This window comes from Typopeltis vanoorti, chromosome 25 (assembly GCF_054136105.1).
Source record: "Typopeltis vanoorti isolate ZY-2024b chromosome 25, IOZ_Tvanoo_1.0, whole genome shotgun sequence".
NCBI classification, from domain to species: domain Eukaryota; kingdom Metazoa; phylum Arthropoda; class Arachnida; order Uropygi; family Thelyphonidae; genus Typopeltis; species Typopeltis vanoorti.
Window position 1 is genome coordinate 20225616 of NC_143573.1, and position 18776 is coordinate 20244391.

Sequence of the window (18776 nt, forward strand, 5' to 3'; positions counted from 1 at the left end):
CCCGAGTTAGTCGATCTCTGACACGAGCAAGCCGGATTTTTCTCCCGGAAACTAGGGTTTTTCGTCCCGTAAGCTCAAGAAAATCGACCGTGGAACTCATATTATTTCAGACAATAACATAACCTGTTAGTGATAGGTACCAAGAGATGGCAGCACTTGTTTGCTGGTCTCTTCATTGGTGCACCTATAATTAGTGACAGACATGGGCCAGCTATCTCTGATTGGCTACCAGTGGAGATTGAACTGTCTTTAAAAGCTTTAATAAAGCTTTAATAAAAGCTTTAATAAAAGCTTTAATAAAAGCCACTCAGTCTTTAAAAGCTAGATAGGGTTATGAGGCCTCGCCGACTCCCTATAAGGGAATAAAAGGCATTAGCTGATTTATTTATTTTATTTTTACTTCTAACACCATCAACCACATACTACCAACATGAACAGTATTTTTTAACTGTAGTTTCTTTTTCTAAAAAATTACAAATAATGAAAATAAATTCAAGATCATGCGTATACACAGTTCAAAATTATTTTATTAAGTATGGTTAAATTACAGATATTTCATTTCACATATCGTGAACCATCATCATTATACATGAGCCATCCTACATTATATGTAGTCTCAAGACAGCTAAGTAAATAATATAATATCAATCCTATAGTTCTTAATGATTTTTACAGATTTTTGGCATGAAAAGTCCATCATGGAAACTTTGTAGACAAACTCTGAAAGTATATCGAGATGGACTTTCCAATTTTTCCAATCCTTACTAACTTCTATTTACAACAACTGAAAAAAAATTCTGTGTAATTCAAAACCCTACCAGTGGCTCTAGTATATGGATGATATTTTTGCTGTTTGGAATAATTCATACAAACAACTTGAACAGTCAGAACTCTTCTTACAAAAAATGAATTACACTGATCACAGTATCAAATTCACTATAGAACTTGAATCAACCGGAACTATATCTTTACTAGATGTCCTTATAAAAATATAATTAGAGGGTTCCTTGTCGATTTTGTTTTTCGCAGTCCAGGTCGCTACTACCGCTCATCATTTGGCATAGAAATACGGTATTATTAAATGTTTTCTTTCAAGAACTCACGTTATCCGTTCCTCATCATGCTAAGAAAAGAAATTTCTACAATCAGACATGGGACTATTCTCAACGGTTACAACCCAAAAACAATAGAGAACATTATCGACCATTTTCTCCCTCCTCTATTACAAGATGACTCATACAGAATCGCCATCTCCCATACATTAAAGGCATCGTATTCTCGTTTCTTAAAGAAGTGTAATATCCCAACCACTTTCAAGTCTATTAATTAAATCACCCTCACGATCCCACCTTCAAAAGATAAAGTTGCTAGCTAGCTGTAATGTGCTCAGTCCCATGCAGGTGCTTGTTATTCTACTTTGGACAAACAGGTTGATCCTTCTCTGTATGCATTTCTGAATATAAGTCCCACATTAACTCCAAGAAAAGCAACGAATCGCGTCCAGAAAAACATGGAATTACCAATACTATCCACAGGATCCTTTGTAATGCGTCTACCAAATTACTACACATGTTCCCATAAATGTGATCATCTCTTTAAAGAAAGTTCAGGTCATTCTACATCGCACAAATCTCAATCTTAATGATGGACCTTCTAATACTGTCTGGGTAATTATCTTGCTTAAGCGTCCGCGCGCGCACGCACGCACACACACACACACACACACACACACACACACACACACACACACACACACACACACACACACACACACACACACACACACACACACACACACACACATTCCTTCGGAATATGATCGGAATTTTTAATTGGCTGCCTCGTGATTGCATATAAGGCAAGATTCTTTTCTCTATATTCTTCATTTTTACTAAGTAATTTAAGGAAATTACAACGTCAACTAGGATATACATTAAACTAAATTTTAACATACCTCAATATTTCAGCAACGTCACGTTGCCATTTTCAAGAAACTTAAGAACAAGACACGTGCACGCAGGCACAACAAACAGTAATTGAGCAAGAAACAGGAAGCTATTATTTCTCCTAAAGTCCTGATGGTGCCTCCTAGCGGGCAATGTTGGTAGTATTCTTGGGCGATTGGAATGAAGGTCTTCTGATGTAGGTTTCCCAAATTTGATGCAGTCTCATGCAGCCAAATTTGTTGAGGTTTTGTCCATGTAAACGTTGGCCAAGGGTGGGGAGAGTGGAGAACCCATGGCTGTCTCCTCTATTTGTTTGTAGAATTTTCCTTGCCAAACAAAATAGCTTAAGTTCATTGTGAACTGAAATAGGGCTGTGATATTGGGAGGAAATTTAGCTTGGATTAGCTTTAAGGATTCTTTGAGTGGGACATTTGTGAATAAGGAGGAGACATCAAAACTGACCATTACGTCAGTGTGTTTGAGTGTAAGGTTTTCTATTCTGGCTTTGAAGTGGGCTGAGTTTTTTATGTGTGAAGGTGTGTTGCCAGTATAGAGAGAGCTTTGGCCAAATGTTTAGCTAGTTTGTATGTGGGGGAACCAATGCCATCTACTATGGGACGTAATGGCGCATTTTCTTTATGTATTTTTGGGAGTCCATATATACAGGGGGGGGGGTATGGAGTTAAATGGTTTTAATTTGTTAGTGATTTCCACAGGCCAAGAAGTGGCCTTCATAAGGAGCCTGTGGAGTTTCCTAATTTGTGAGTAGGTGGGATTGTACTCGATAGGGAGGTAAGTAGCCCGATCTAACAAAAGAGCATTCAGCTTACCTGTGTAATCCTTTTGGTTAAGCAATACTGTGGCGTTCCCTTTATGAGCTTTGGTGATTATTATTTTCTTGTTTTTCTTTAATTCCAGTAGAGATCTAATTTCCTTATTGGGAATGTTGGCGTTTGGTGGTTTAGCTATGGTCAGAACACAAGCTACATCCAGTCTAATATCGTTGGCGACATGGTTTGGAAGGTGTCGTATCCCTTGGCCAACTTTTACATAGAGACTTTTGAAGAGAAAGCCTTAAAATCTGCCCCACAAAAACCAACCATTTGGCTTCGCTATGTTGATGATGTGTTCGCTATTTGGCCACATGGCTCCGATGCACTCCTCTCCTTCCTAACACATATAAACAACCAACACCCCAGAATCAAATTCACCCTGGAAGAGGGAAAAAAAAAACAACTGCCTTCCTTTCTTAGACACACTAGTCATCCGCCAGCCTGATGGAACCTTGGTTTTCTCAGTCTACAGAAAACCCATTCATGCAGGCAGATGCATTCACCAACAATCCCACCACCCCTCCTCGCAACAATATGGAGTCATTAAGACACTACACAACAGGGCTAAACTTATCTGCTCGAATGACAATGCCCTAACCACAGAACTAAACCACATTCTCAACACTTTCTCAGCCAATGGCTACCCCCCCCGAAAAAAATCCAAAAAATACGGAAACCAGTAAACCAGAACCACCCCTCACAACAAGGATTACTCTAAATCCATCACCATACCCTATATCCGAGGCACCTCAGAAAAAATTACAAAAATCCTAAAAAAACATGACTTAACTTCTTGTCACAGACCATATAAAAAATTGGCATCCCTTATCCGCTCTACTAAAGACCAACCCCCCTAGACCTACCTGGTGTATACCAGGTCCCTTGCAGCTGTAAGCTGTCCTACTTTGGCCAAACAGGCAGGACAGCCAATATCAGAACACAAGGACTACATCCGGTTTCACCAATACAGCCACTCTGGTCTTGCTGACCATGCGTTGTATACCTGCCATAGAATACGGTGGAAGAAAGCCACGATAGTAGACCGTAGTAAACACAAATATGAAAGACTTTTCATGGAATCAGCTTCAGCCCTAATCCAAAAAGAAACAATCCAAACCTCAACAAATTTGGCTGCATGAGACTGCCTCAAATTTGGGAAGCCTACATCAGAAGAACTTCAGCCCAATCTCCCAAGAATACCAACATTGCCTGCTAGTGGGAACCATCAGGACTTTAGGAGAAATAATAGCTTCCTGCTTCTTCCTCATTTACTATTTGTTGTGCCTGCGTGCACGTGTCTTGTACTTAAGTTTCTTGAAAATGGCAACGTGACGTTGCCGAAATATTGAAGTATATTAAAATTTAGTTTAATGTATATCCTAGTTGACGTTGTAATTTCCTTAAATTACTTAGTAAAAAATGTATAACCAGTGTCTAAGCCTTTCGACGAGAAATATATTCTTCATTGCGTTTATTTTTTTAATTTCTCACTGTAATACACTGATGTTGGTTCATAATATGTGAATTGAAATATATGTAGTTTGATCAATCTCAATTAACTGTGTCTACATGTGAACTAATTATCATAATGAATAACGTGTCTACGAATGATCAAAGTACAGATATTTCAATTCACATATAATACGAAACCATCATCAGTGTATTACAGTGATGATGGTTTCAGCTTAATGTTTCGCACTCGGACTTAGCTTCTACGTTACCGGAATATCTGTGATCAGTCTTCGAAAGAAGTTGTGTTTTGCACTTGAGGTATCTTCAGAACTGAGCCACTTGTATATAGAGGCTGATGACTTGACATCAATTGCCTTAGTATCCCATAATGCAACGCACATATCCTTACTGGCATCTACAATGCAACGCACATATCCTCACTGACATCTATAATGCTATGGGAAGGGCCCAGGGCAGTTCTAGGAGTCCTGGTGCCCCGATGCCATTTTAAGTTGAGCTCCCCTTACTTTTTTTTAATGTACTTAAAATTTAAAAATCAAAACACATATATTTTAATGTAAAATTGTGTAATTTGAAAAATGCATGTCCTTTAGACTGAAAAGAACAGTTACCAGATTATAGTGCGATCAAAGCCAAGTATTATTATTATTATTATTATTATTATTATTATTATTATTATTATTATTATTATTACGGGCAACTCCAAGGAGTCCATAGACTCATCGAGGGAGGCCGTAAACAACTACTCAACATCCACACAGTATCTATCATACTTTGCCTTGAACTCATTCAACGTCATGGCACCCACAACAGACTCTGGCAACTTATTCCACTCATTCACCACTCTCCAAGTAAAAAACCTAGTTCTAACACCCTTGCTAACCACACTCTTGTCCAGTTTCCATGGATGGCCCCTAGTCCTCCCACTAATCTGCGAAGTATTCTTAGAATACTTCAGAGATTGCCTGAAGACGACTTTGCTTTACAGATAATGATATGAAAATTTTTAATCATGTCAAATGTGAAGGGTACATACTGCGAAAAGTATGAAATACGAAATTAGAAGAAAGTAGATATTTTTAATTTAGCTACTATGAGCGGTCGTGGCAGTTGGAGGGGGGAGTAGAATAGTTCAAAACAAACATAAATATTAATCAATTCCGTATAGGACATGTCTCAGATAATTTCATCACATATATGTTTATTCATGTTGCTCCTACCCACTAAAGGTTATTTTACAACGGTAAAGAAAAGCAGCATTATTATTATTATTAAATGAGCACTCTATATTTTTTTGTTTTATGTTTTTTATTTTAATTTAGTCATGTTTATTACTTAATTAATAATCAGTTTTCAACAATTATACTTACAACTAAAATAAACATAAACATAGTGTTTTAATTTATTTCCCTATAGGTCGTTTCGACTTTTTGTAGTATTTTTGGTGTGTATTGAGAGGGACGGCAAACGCAAGAATCGCCCCTGGAGGCAAAAGCTCTAGCTACGCCACTGACAACACATAACTCTACATAATAATTTGTTTCCTTTTTCAACTGCAAGCTCATTTGAAATAATCTGAATATAATTTTGAAATAAGAATGTAAATAATATAAGTATGCAAATAATGTAACTAATGATTTACCATTAAGTAATGATAACTTAACAGGCATAAGCAATAAATCCCATGGATTTATTGCTTATGATCATTAAGGACATAATATGATTATAAGTTCATTACGGTCTCAACTCTAAGTTCACCATATAGGTATGGAAAGAATATTATATTTTTTCCCCATTATTAATCTATTACGGTCAATTGTTCATGTTATAGAGTACAAATTTAGTCGAATCAAAGATTAGGCTACTGATAATATGTTATTTTAATATAATATGTAAATATAATGTGTGATATGGATATATAATCCGGAAAGAAGTACATATTTTAAATTTATAATCTTCTTCTGCAGCTTTTCCCACTTAAGTAGGGTCGCTAATTGTAGTGAGTCTCCACCATCTCCCTCCATCTCTTCTTTGGCCGTCCACGTTTTCTCTTCTCCTGCACATCCGTCTGCATGACTTTTCTTTCCCACATACTCTTCCTCCCTCCTCATCACATGACCAAACCATCTCAACCTTGCCTCCTGTATCGTTGCTCCTAAGTTCGTAACTTTCACCGTTCCCCTTACATAGTCATTTCTCAGACGATCCTTTCTGGTCACACCGCACATCCACCTAAGCAATCTCATCTCCGCTATCTCCACCCTGCTGATGTTATTTTTCCTCAGGGTCACAGTTTCCATAGCATACGTCATATCTAGTCTCACTACTATCCTGTAGATTTTGCCTTTTAGATTGATCGACACCGTCTTATTGCATATCACTCCAGCCATTTCTCTCCAGTTCCTCCATCCTGCTTGTATCCTGCATCCCACTTCCTTCTCAGCCTCACCATCCTCTTTCGTTGTTGAACCTAAGTATCTAAAGTCACTGACCTTCCTGATGACATTTCTAAATAAAAATTAATTAAATAAGAAACTGGGCACCGAAAATTTTCATCTCTCGTGACTAGTAACACTTCATATATAACAATCATTATGCATTACCGTAACATTTACCAGGTCACAGTAAACAGGCCAAGTATCAAAAGGAACTTTTTTGTCGTATTTGCTTAGGATTTATTTATTAATATATATTTTGCTGTCAATCGTTTTTAGCAATCATCGGAAGGCGGAAGCAAATCGGTTGTTCGAGTATGTCTCGCAATGAGTGCGGAATGCGTTATTGCTTTGGAAAGTGTAATTTGAGACTGTTTCTGGTAATTGAACCCGTTTTATAGAGTCGTATACGTTTCGAAGTAACTGCTTGTAGTAGTGACGTATTTGTTTATTCATTATCAAATGCTCGTCTTCTGTAAGATGATTTTCATAGTGACGCACCATTAAAGATTGGATCAGCAGATACACCGAAAAACTCATCTGTCATGCGTACGTTTAATTCAACATTGTGATATTTCTTAAGCTGTTTACTATTTTCGGCAAATTATTGGATTGTAGTGAAAAACGATATTTGTTTTTCACTACATGAAATTCTCTAAAGGGACATCATTTGTCACTCCGATTTGTGTGCTCTTTTCCAATGGGATGATTAGACAGCAAATGATTAAATCTTTGCCATGATTGCCGGCCTGGTTGGCCGAGCGGTTAGCGTATTCGCTCCCCAGCCGGCTGCGGGTTCGAATCCCGCCATGGGCGTAGATGTTTGTGATTGTCGGTGAAAATACCAGTGGTGGTGGTGGGTGGTAGATGGCGTTACTGTAGATGATGACGGTAGTTGCAGTTCGTTGTAGTTGGTGGATTAAGTGGTGGAGACAGAGAGTTGTAGAGTAGGCGCCCTCCCTTGGACTCCCTGGAGGTGTCACGTAATATTAATAAACGTTTACTTGCTTATTTATAGCTGTAATAGTTTCACAGAATGTTTATAATCACTTACACGTGGCCATATTGATATAAGCTTGATGGAATCCATTAACCATCACTCATAGACACGTACATAGAGACTGAAAAAATAGTACCGTGTTTGGGCATAAATGCTATTTTCTCGATTTTATGACAGCTTCATTTTTGTTTCACAAACTGTTGCAATAATAAATTCTTCTCAAATATACGTAAGAAATGTTCAACATGCAACTCCTTAACTCTTTAAATTCTCAGTTTATAAGAGAGTAATATTATTTTAATATCTTGATTTCATAATATAATATAATAATTTATTTACTAATAAAAGCCCTATATTATTATATATTATGACAACATATATTACATTAGTAATTTATTTTATTTTTATCATTTCAGTAATGAACGAAATTATCCAACTTCTTTAGTAAGTAACAATAATTATTTATTTGTTTATTTTCTTTTATTAATTATTTATTTCATTTTTATTTATTTATTTGAGTTGATAGTATATTACTGATCCGTTTACTGAGTATTTAATGCCATCCACTCAATACATTATACCAGAAAGTGTCGTCAATCTCATCTCATTATTCACCAAAGGTATAAGTTAATTTTCTTGGCGAATAGTAAATTCTTACATCAGTACTTCACTTTTCAGCGATATGCGTAAGCATGATTTATTGGAGGAATACTTTCAGAAAAATGGTTGTAACCATTAAACTCTACTGTTGAAGCTAAATGTCTCCTACGTGTTTTCTTTGTTTGCTTAAAATACATAAAAATTGTTCATTATTGCAGCACTATATCTTTTGGCTCTGTGCTCAGATTCTTGGTATGAAGATGACCGTTATTGCACGTTATTGCCTTCTATCTGCCAATTTGTTTAATTGGCAGATAGAAGGAAGAAAGATGACATTATAGAAATATTCAAGTTACCGAAAGGGTTTTATAGAATGGAAGTCGTTCTATAAAACTAGTTAGCAAGGATGTGGGGTTTAGATTTTTGCTACCAAGGTGGTGATGAATGGAATAAGGTCTTGCGATGGTTGTTGGTTTTTCCTCAGTGAATCAGTTTAAGGAGGAATGTAATAGGTACTGTGTAAATAATGGTTAGCTCTCACCTCCCATGGCGAAATTCTGTTTGGATTGTGGATGGTATGATAGGTATATTGTGAACTATGCTGTGGACCTCCCGCAATGAGTCTTTTGATTCCATAGAGATACCCATTAACAATAATAATATGTTTGAAATATCAGCGTACACGTTTTTTAGACTATTAACTCCATTTAAATTTAAATTTAAATTTAAATAAATTTAAATTTTATTTAAATTTATTTAAATTTTATTTAAATAAATAAAATTTATTTAAATAAATTTTATTTAAATAAAATTTTATTTAAATAAATTTAAATTTAAATTTAAATAAGGATCTAAAATCTAGTATTGAAAATTTACGATAAATTAAATTCTACTCAATATTATTTAAACAGTTGTCCGTGGTTGTATTGCAAAGATCTATAGACCATATTAATAGCAGTTTCGTTTCATTTATGTGCCACTTAGAATTGCCACGAAGTAAACATTATCCCAACCAGGTGTTGACTATAGTTCAATAAACATTATAATAATTTCGCGTAGTTGCAATAAAGGAAAAATAAAGAAGACAACAATAGCTTCAAAGATACTGGTTTCTTGCCTGACCTTCATCACCCAGAAGGCGTGTCTCTCAAAAATCATTGACGCTGGTATAGTCCGACCACAGTATAGAGCAGTGGTTCTCAAACATTTTGAAGTCTGGGCGCATTGAAAATCCTACAAATAATTGTAGGCGCACTTAAACACATTTCTGAGAAATATGTTATAATAATTAAGTCAAATATTACAGAAAAAAAATAATGCGATAAAAAAATAAATAAAATGAAACATACCTTAAGTTGGTTCATTCTTGTGTTTATGAGAAACATGAGCCTGATGTGTCCTAGCGATTGCTTCAATGTTTGGGCATATATTTGAAAGGCAAACTCTCATTTCCTCGTAAATACATTGTAATTAAGTGTAAAAAGAGTTCCTCTCTTTTTACACTTAATTGTGGTGAGGGTAGAAAATCCTATATCCACAATAAGTGGATATAGCGGCCAGTTCTTCTTCTGTTAATGTTAAACCAAAATCACTTGAAGTTTCCATAAATGGGGTTCTAATCCAATCGTATTGTTCAGTGTTAAGTGATGGAAAATAAGAACTCAATTTTTCTTCTAAACTTGTTAATTGTTCAACTATTATTGGAAGTGTTTCATTTATGCAAGTGTTACTTACCAATGGAAATATTTCCAAATTACCTTCAACAGCTTTTCCAAATCTGTAGTTTTCTCTGAAACGCTTTCATTTTGTCAGTGGATGTGAGAATATTTTCTTCTTTCCCTTGCATGCTAGTATTCAAAATATTGAGCTGCTGAAATATATCGGCCAAATACTGTAACCAGGCAATCCAAAATTCGCACCGAAGGAGGTTACAAAAATGTAAGTGTTTCATCTCTTCAAAAAACGTAAGTTCTTGTTGTAGCTTGTGTACACGGGTAAGTACTTTCCCCCTTGACAGCCACCTCACCTCAGTGTGTAAAAGCAGCCGTCTGTGTTGTGAATCCACATCGATACAAAGGTTTTTGAATAAACGCGATTTGACAGGTCTTGTTTTAATAAAGTTTACCATCTGAACAACTTGATCTAAAACTTCTCTTAATTTTTCTCCCAAAGTTTTTGCCATCAAGGCCTCCCTATGAAGAAAGCAGTGAGTTACGATAACATTCTCATTTTGTTTTTTTACAAAAGATGTAAGGCCCTTAACACAGTCTACCATGGAAGGGGTTCCATCTGTACAAATGCCTACACACGACTTCCATGTTAACTGCCATTTATCAAGATAGCTATTCAAAATGTTAAAAACGTCCTCACCTTTTGTAGACACACTTAATTCTTTGCAAAAAAGAAACTGATTTACTATTTGATCTTCATTAATAAAACGGACGAATGCTAAGAGTTGCGCCTTGTTGGTAATGTCTATTGACTCATCAACTTGCAATGCAAAATTTGAATACTGAAGTTTATTACTGCATACATTTTTCTTGATATCAGAAGACATTTCTATAATACGCCTGTGAACTGTATTGTTGGACAGAGGAATCTTGCTTATTTTCATTGCTGCTTCATTTCCTAGCATTGTCATGACCATTTGTTTGCATGCAGGCAAAATAAGTGACTCACCTAAAGTATGATCTTTCCTATTTTTTGCTATCAGTTCTGAGACTTGATAAGAAGCGATTTGAGCTTTATCAGAAACAGTCATTATACTTTTAAAAGAATTTGCCGCTTTTGTTTGCTGTTCAGACAATCTCTTGAAAAAACTTACAGATTTATCTTGTAAATTAGAATGTATAGTTTTAAAATGTTTACTCAATTTACTAGGAAGCAATGATTCATTTGCCATTTTACATCCACATACTAAACATAGCGGCAAAGGATGATCTTCACTTCCGGTCCAAGTGAAACCAAAGCTTAAATAACTTTCATTATATTTGCGAGTAGGCCGCGATTTTGCTTTCTTACTTGCACTTAACTTTTGCTCACTTCCAGAATCTGATTCTTCAATATCACGCTTCTTTTTGAGAAATCTATCCATTTTATTTGGTTGTATTTATCTGAAAATAAGTAATATGCACATAACATCCACTTCCAACACTTTTAAAATAAGTAATATACACAACAAGAATAAACCATATTCTTGTTCTCTTTGCAAGAAAAACCGCTGTTAATTAACATACTAATGATGTGTGGACAAAAAGAGCGGTATATCCGTAATGAAAAGGTATAATAGAGTAACTATATTTATTTTTATATCTGGACACATATTTCTCTGGAATACCACAGGTCGAACCCGTAAATCTTCTAGGGCGCACCAGTGCGCCCTGGCGCACTCTTTGAGAACCACTGGTATAGAGAGCTGTCGCTGGCAAGCTGCCAAGACGAGTCCATTCATGTTGAAGAGGAGAAAGAAATAAGGCGATGTACGAATTGGTCACCAACACTCACTCGAAATCACGTGCTTTATACGAAAAATTCGTAAAACTGTTATACAAGCAAAATAGTTATCACTTTAAAAATTACAATGTTCATAAAAGAGAAGTTAATTTTTCGACATGTGGGATGAGTTGTAAAAATAAACAACTCATCCCACAAGACGGATTGATTACCTTATTATCGGAATGGATTCTTCTTCTGAACTGCGGAGGCTCATACTTATTATAGTTTACACACACTTATTATTATTCAGATCCACTTAGTCAGGAACTCATCAAGAGAGGTCACGTATCACCTCCCCCCCCCCCAACTGCCATACCTTTTCTTGAATTCATTTTCGCTGCCTGCATTCACGGCCTCCAAAGACAACCGTTCCAATTGCACACTACTCTATGAGAAAATTAGCTCTCATCTTCTTCTTTGTGGCATTCATTCTCATCTTGGTTGTCCTCCTGTCCTCTACCCTCCATAAAATAAAATAAAAAAAATCCGGTGTTTTTCCATCGGAGTGATCGAATGTTTAGAAATAGCCCTGTATGACTTTGACGTTGAAGAACGCGTGTTTAAATAAAGTCGCAAAATTGTATTAAAATAAATACTATTAGTAATAAAATCGGTTATAATCTAAGCAGAGACTATGGAGTTAAATGGAATCCATACAATCCTAATATTAGGATTGTATGGATTCCTGTGTTCCCGAGGCTTTTCTTTTTCTTTTCTTTTCTTTCTTTATTTATTTATTATTTATTTTATTTTATTTATTTATTTTTTGCATAGTTATCTGTTATAACTATTGTCCTACAGAAGTACGTAGGCTGTTCAATAAGTAATAAGACTATATTTATACAGAAAACAGATTACCTTTAATCGTCATCATTTACATGGTCTTTTTCGAAGTAACTACTGTGAGACGCGATGCATTTGTCCCAATGTTTCGTCCACTTCTTAAACACATGTGAAAGTCCGTTTTTTGAGAGTTCTTTCAAAACCGTCTCCGCAGCTTTTACACATGCTTTGTTGCTTTCGAAATGGCGGCCTCTTACTAGTTTCTTGAGCTGAGGAAATAGCCAGAAATCGCACGGTGCGAGATTAGGACTGTATGGAGGGTGTGGTAGGATATCTGTGTTGTTCTTCTGCAAAACGTCTTGCATTATCGTGGTGCAATAAGAAGCCATTCTTCAGCAATGGACGCTTCCTTTCGACGTGCTTGATGATAATCGTTGCTGTGTTGATCATTGTCTCTGTGATGGACGTTGAAGGTCTTCCCTCACGTTCAAGATCTTCCACATTTTGCCTTCCTTCCATAAAAGTTTTATGCCAGCGAAAAACACTTGCCCTCGACATTGCTTCATCGTGGAAAGCTTCGCGTATCATGTTAAAAGTGTCCGATGCCGATTTTTGCAAACGCACACAAAATTTACTCGCATAACGCTGTTCTAAGGACGCTTCCATTTCGAAGACTGGTCGCGCCTCGTAGGAGCGCCGATAAGCAGTTGCGTTTAGTCACGTGACACTCTGGCACATCAGCCCGTATACGCCATCTATCAACCTCTTTTGTTAATACATACAGCAACATTTCTTTATTCCACAGAAATTAATATTGTGAAGAGTGGTTTCGCCACAGTAAAATTAGTCTTATTACTTATTGAACAGCCCACGTACTTGGACCATCTGTTTGGGTCAACCACTTAATATGTCTATCAGTATAGAAAAAAAAAAAAATTCTCGACTTCACCAATGCACAGAGGCAAAATGTTTAAAAATATTTTTTTCCTCTGTAGCACCCCACTTGCAACTTTTCCTCCAGTCACTGGTCTATTTTATGACGTTGATATTTCTTCGGAAGCATATATTCTTCCTCACGGAAACTCGAGTTTTCATCACACAAACCAGTCAGTGGAACATCCAGTCTACAGCCACTGCATTCAAGCTGAAAGCTAAACAACTGTATCCTAATTAAATTAACATTGAGAAAACCAAGAACACTTGGTCGGTCGTTATCCCTAATTACCTCTAAATACCAATGATGAATTTTTACTATTATATATTTATCGTGATTTAAAATAGTCCTTAATGTTTGATATATTGCAAAATGGTAGTACTTAGCAAATGCGCGTGATAAAAGAATTTATAATGCAAATTGACTTTAACAAATTTTTTAATTAATAAATATAAAAACTATAAAAACAATAACTTTGAATGCTATTAAGCACTTTTGTAAAGTTTAATTATAATTTATAAACTTAACTGCTTAAATCCAGACTAATATGAAATATTCTTATATCCAAAGCGAGAAGTTTTGTGGACTGATGCGAAATGTCTATTAATGATGCTGAATTTTAAGTTTTCTACTCCTTTTAACAATATTTTACCATTAATGTGTATTCACAGATTGTGCAATTGCAGCTTTAAAAGATGAAAGGTCATACGTTCAACCTTGGCTAATCACACACATACACAAAACTCATTTTCATGCGATTTCTACACACTTTCATAAAAAATTTTTGAAAAAAGTTGTAAACAGTAAACTTAAGTGCAAAATTTCAAACACTGAGAAATACACAACACAATCTCCGCACTTGCATCATGGATGTCGTCACGATGTTTGGGTTAGAGCGATTTCTCTCTCTCGAGGTCATTTGAATATGCTGTACGAAGAAAGTTTTCTCGAACTCAGCTGTTGTCTTCGGTGTTTGGCAACAAATGCTCTTATCATAGAAAAGTGATGACAAGCAGGGGTTCAAGATTCGTTCCCAGTTCAAATGTCCTTCACGCTACTATGTCGTCATTTGTAAAGAAAGAGTTGTAAATCTTGAAATATTCCCAGTAGCAGTTTTTACAGAAATCATACATAAGATTCAAATATCCCCTTAATCGGCAACAACAGGACGTCGCCGATGTCTTTATCTATTTATATTTATATTTCGAGAACTTACCTGGTCATGTTTTGCGATCCATGTGTAGAAATTGCAGCATTCGAAGTTCGTTGGATGTGTTTTTCGATCTGCCGGCCATAATTAAATAAATAACATCAAAAATCGTGCGGATTTTTAAAAATTTAAAACACATACACATCATTTTATATTTAACAAAATCAAATTCAAACAGCATTTAAAAATTACAGTACGTATTATCACATGAAAGTTGTTCTGAATTTCTTAGTGTGACGACATAACATCCGTTCGAATGTCTGCCTGCTTACAAGATTGCTGCCGGAGCTTTAAAAATTCACTGTGTATACAATGACGTTTCATAACATCATGTGCTGACATACAGGGCCGGCGGAAGCGGGCATGCAGAGCATGCGGTGCATGCGGGCGCCGCTACGAAGGGGGCACCGCCACCAGGGCACGGTTCATAAGTTCATTTTTAAGAAACAAAATTTTTATCATAAAAACAAAAACTTCTTATAATGATCAATATTAAAATAAATAAGGCCGGATACACCGAATAAAAATTTAAAAAAATTGTATATCGCCGCCTCTTTGATCAGCCGGCTGTTTACAATTTTGCAGCGAGAGCAGGCTAAACTTGCCTGCAGAATGTTGTCTACTGCAGTCTATCTAAAGTGAAATGGAGAACGGTTTTTATGCGTACCAGTCATATGGTACGTATCTCAGTAGGCTAATGACAGTAGCGCAGTGCGGACTATTATTTCGTCTCTGTGTCGTGTTGTGTAATAATTTCTTGTGGGTATAAAATAGAAATGGAATCAAAAATTAAAAAAAGTTATCCGATGTACAAAATCGTAAGCGTCATGCTGCGAAAGAAGCAGATGTTAAGAAACAAACTGGGGCTCTTAATAAATTTGTTAAAATATTAAAATATTCTGATGCAGATTGTAACCAACTCGATACATCAGAAATCTGAGTTGAAGAACCGTGCACATCATCCAGTTTGAATGAAAGTATTGTTGCAACTATTGAACAAGTGTTTCACTTAAATCAATTATTGATTTAAGTGAAAAACAGTTAGGAGAAGATTTAGTTTAGTTGACCACGAAACTAACACATTGTTATTCTCTATAAATTTAGAAGATCCAGGTGAATGGGGAAATATTGATGAAAAAATACGTGTTGTTTTAATTGAAATGGGGCCTGTTCAAAAGAAAAATATAATATATCCCAGAGATACATATGGTCGAAATTTTGGCCACACGTATTATAATGGAAAAATGGAAAAAGGGGAGCTTGTGCCAAGAACATGGCTCATTAATTCCGAAACTTTAATTTCTCTTTTTTTTTTGCTTTTGTTGCAAACTTTTCGCACCTACTGAATCAAGTAGTCTTGTAGAGGGTTATCACGATTGGAGAAATGGAAGTACAACTTTGCATAGACACGAGACTACTTTAACTCACATGAAAAATTTCTTAAAATGGAAGGAACTTGATAAAAATTAAAAACACAAAACTATTATTGATTGCCAGACTCAAAACATGTATGAAATGGAAAAGAAACATTGGAAGAGTGTTTTAGAACGCTTGATTGAAATTATAAAATTCCTTGGTAGCCAAAATTTAGCTTTTCGCGGATCATCTGATAAATTATATGAAAGGAATAACGGCAATTTTTTAAAATTAGTCGAACTGTTTGCGAAGTTTGATCCCGTTATGGAAAAATCATGTTGAAAGGGCCCTACAACGAAACAATAGAGTACACTGTTTGAGTAAAGACAGTCAAAATGGAATATTTGAACCTATGTAATTAATGCAATGATTTAAGTAATGCAATCAGGGATACAATTTTATTATCAAATCGAAAATCTAAATATTATTCCATAATTTTAGACTGCACACCTGATTCAAGTAAAACAGAACAAATGACAGTTATTATTCGCTTTGTTTCCTGTGACAATGGAATTGTCAAGATCAGGGGGAAATTTTTAGGTTTTTTTAGATATATCAGATTCCACAGGACGTGGTTTATGTTCAACAATAATGGAACAACTGGAAAAATGGAACATTCCCATTGAAGACATGCGAGGTCAAGTGTATAACAATGCGGCAAATATGAAAGGGAAAAAAATATGGGCTCCAAATTTTCCTTTTGAACAAAAATCCTCGAACATTTACGTGCCATGTGCTGCTCATACTCTAAATTTAATCATTAACGATGCAGCCAAAGTGAATGCAGATACAATTAGTTTCTTTGCAATTATTCAAGAAATATACAATTTCTTTTCATTCTCTTACAAACATTGGGTAAGCCTTTTAAAGTTCGTAAAAAATTTAACATTGAAACAGCCATCAGAAACGCGATGGGAAAGTAAAATTAATGCAATCCGCCCTCTACGATATCAGTTAGGAGAAATTTACGATGCGCTTTTTGAAATTTTAAATAATGAAAATTCGAATAAAGAAACTCAGCATGAAGCACAAACATTATGTTCTAAAATAAAGGACTACAAATTTATTTGCTCTCTTATAACTTGGCATGGTTTACTTAACAGAACAAACCTGTGAGTAAAATGCTTCGAGACAAAAATATGAACATTACACTCGCTTTACAATCTATCGAAAACTTAAAAATATTTTTATCAGAGTATCGATCAGATACAAATTTTAAAGAAGTTCTAAAAACGGCAAAAGAACTGAGTGAAGAGGTGGATGGAGAACAAGAATTTAAAACTGGTACGGAAGTTCGACGACGAAAGAAGACACGACAATTTGATAACGAGCATCATGACGAAACGCCACAATTGCCAGAAGATAAATTTAGAGTGAATGAAAGTTAATAGAAAGTTCAAAACGTTCTATTAACGAACACATTGCAACATCTAGAAGTTTTATACACCTCTAGAAGTTGCAATGTGTTCGTTAATAGAACGTTTTGAACAACTAAAAACATAAGATGATAATTTCAATTTCTTGTACAGATTACTACAAATTAATAACGAAGATTTACGAAAAAATTGTGACGATTTAGAGATTCTCTTGAAGGACGGCGACAATAAAGACGTAAATGCAATAGAACTATATGACGAGTTATGTGCTTTCCGGGATATTTTTGGAAAGAATAATTTAAATATTTAAAACCCTTTCGATATTCTTAATTTTACTTTGTCCAATAATTTATCTTTCCCTAACTTTTCAATTGCTTTAAGAACACTATTAACCTTACCTGTTAGTGTAGCGAGCTGTGAACGTTCCTTTTCCAAGTTGAAATTGATTAAATCCTACTTATGAACAAGTATGTCACAAAAAAGGCTTGTTAGTTTGGCGTTAATAGCTATTGAAAATGATACATGTGCGGAATTAGACGTTGAGACCATTATTTCTAATTTTGTGAATATGAAATCAAAAACATTAAATTTTAATTAAAAAAATTTCAAGTATATTTACGTAATTTAATTTATTTTCTGTTATTCTGTAAAGATGTTATTTTTCTAATATTTATATTAAATGTTCTAATTCTTTCTGAATTCTCTTCTTATTTTCTCATCTATCTTGAGTTTCTTTTATTTTCCTAAAAGATAGTTCCACTTATAAAAATTATTAAAAAATTATTACAAGTTACTAAGAATTTAATAACTTGTAAAATGCAAGAATTTTTTAAACTTTAGTTCAAATAAATTTTAACTTTAATTAAAATTCATTTTAATTTTGTTAGCGATTCGGGTCGGTGAGAAGGCTATAATCCCTGTATCATTATATTCAACGATTAAAGTGGAGTGGCTTTATCAAAATTTGCTTTAACTTTTGAGAATTTTATGAATATTCGGGTTTTTAACGATTATCCTGCCTAGTCAACACCCCCGTTCGTTACATTTAGCGAACCAACGTGTGACTGTTCTGTCAAAATTTATTTAAGAAATTTCAAATAATTTACATTTTTATTATCGTAAAAGAACCACACACGCCCGGATCGTTGCAGGGGCGCTTAGATAGAAATTGCATGCGAGCGGCAAAGACCATAGCGCCAGTTCTGCTGACATAAATGAACAATGTTCGGCAAATCCTGCCAGAATGCAAGTCCGCATATTTTCTTCTTTCATAAG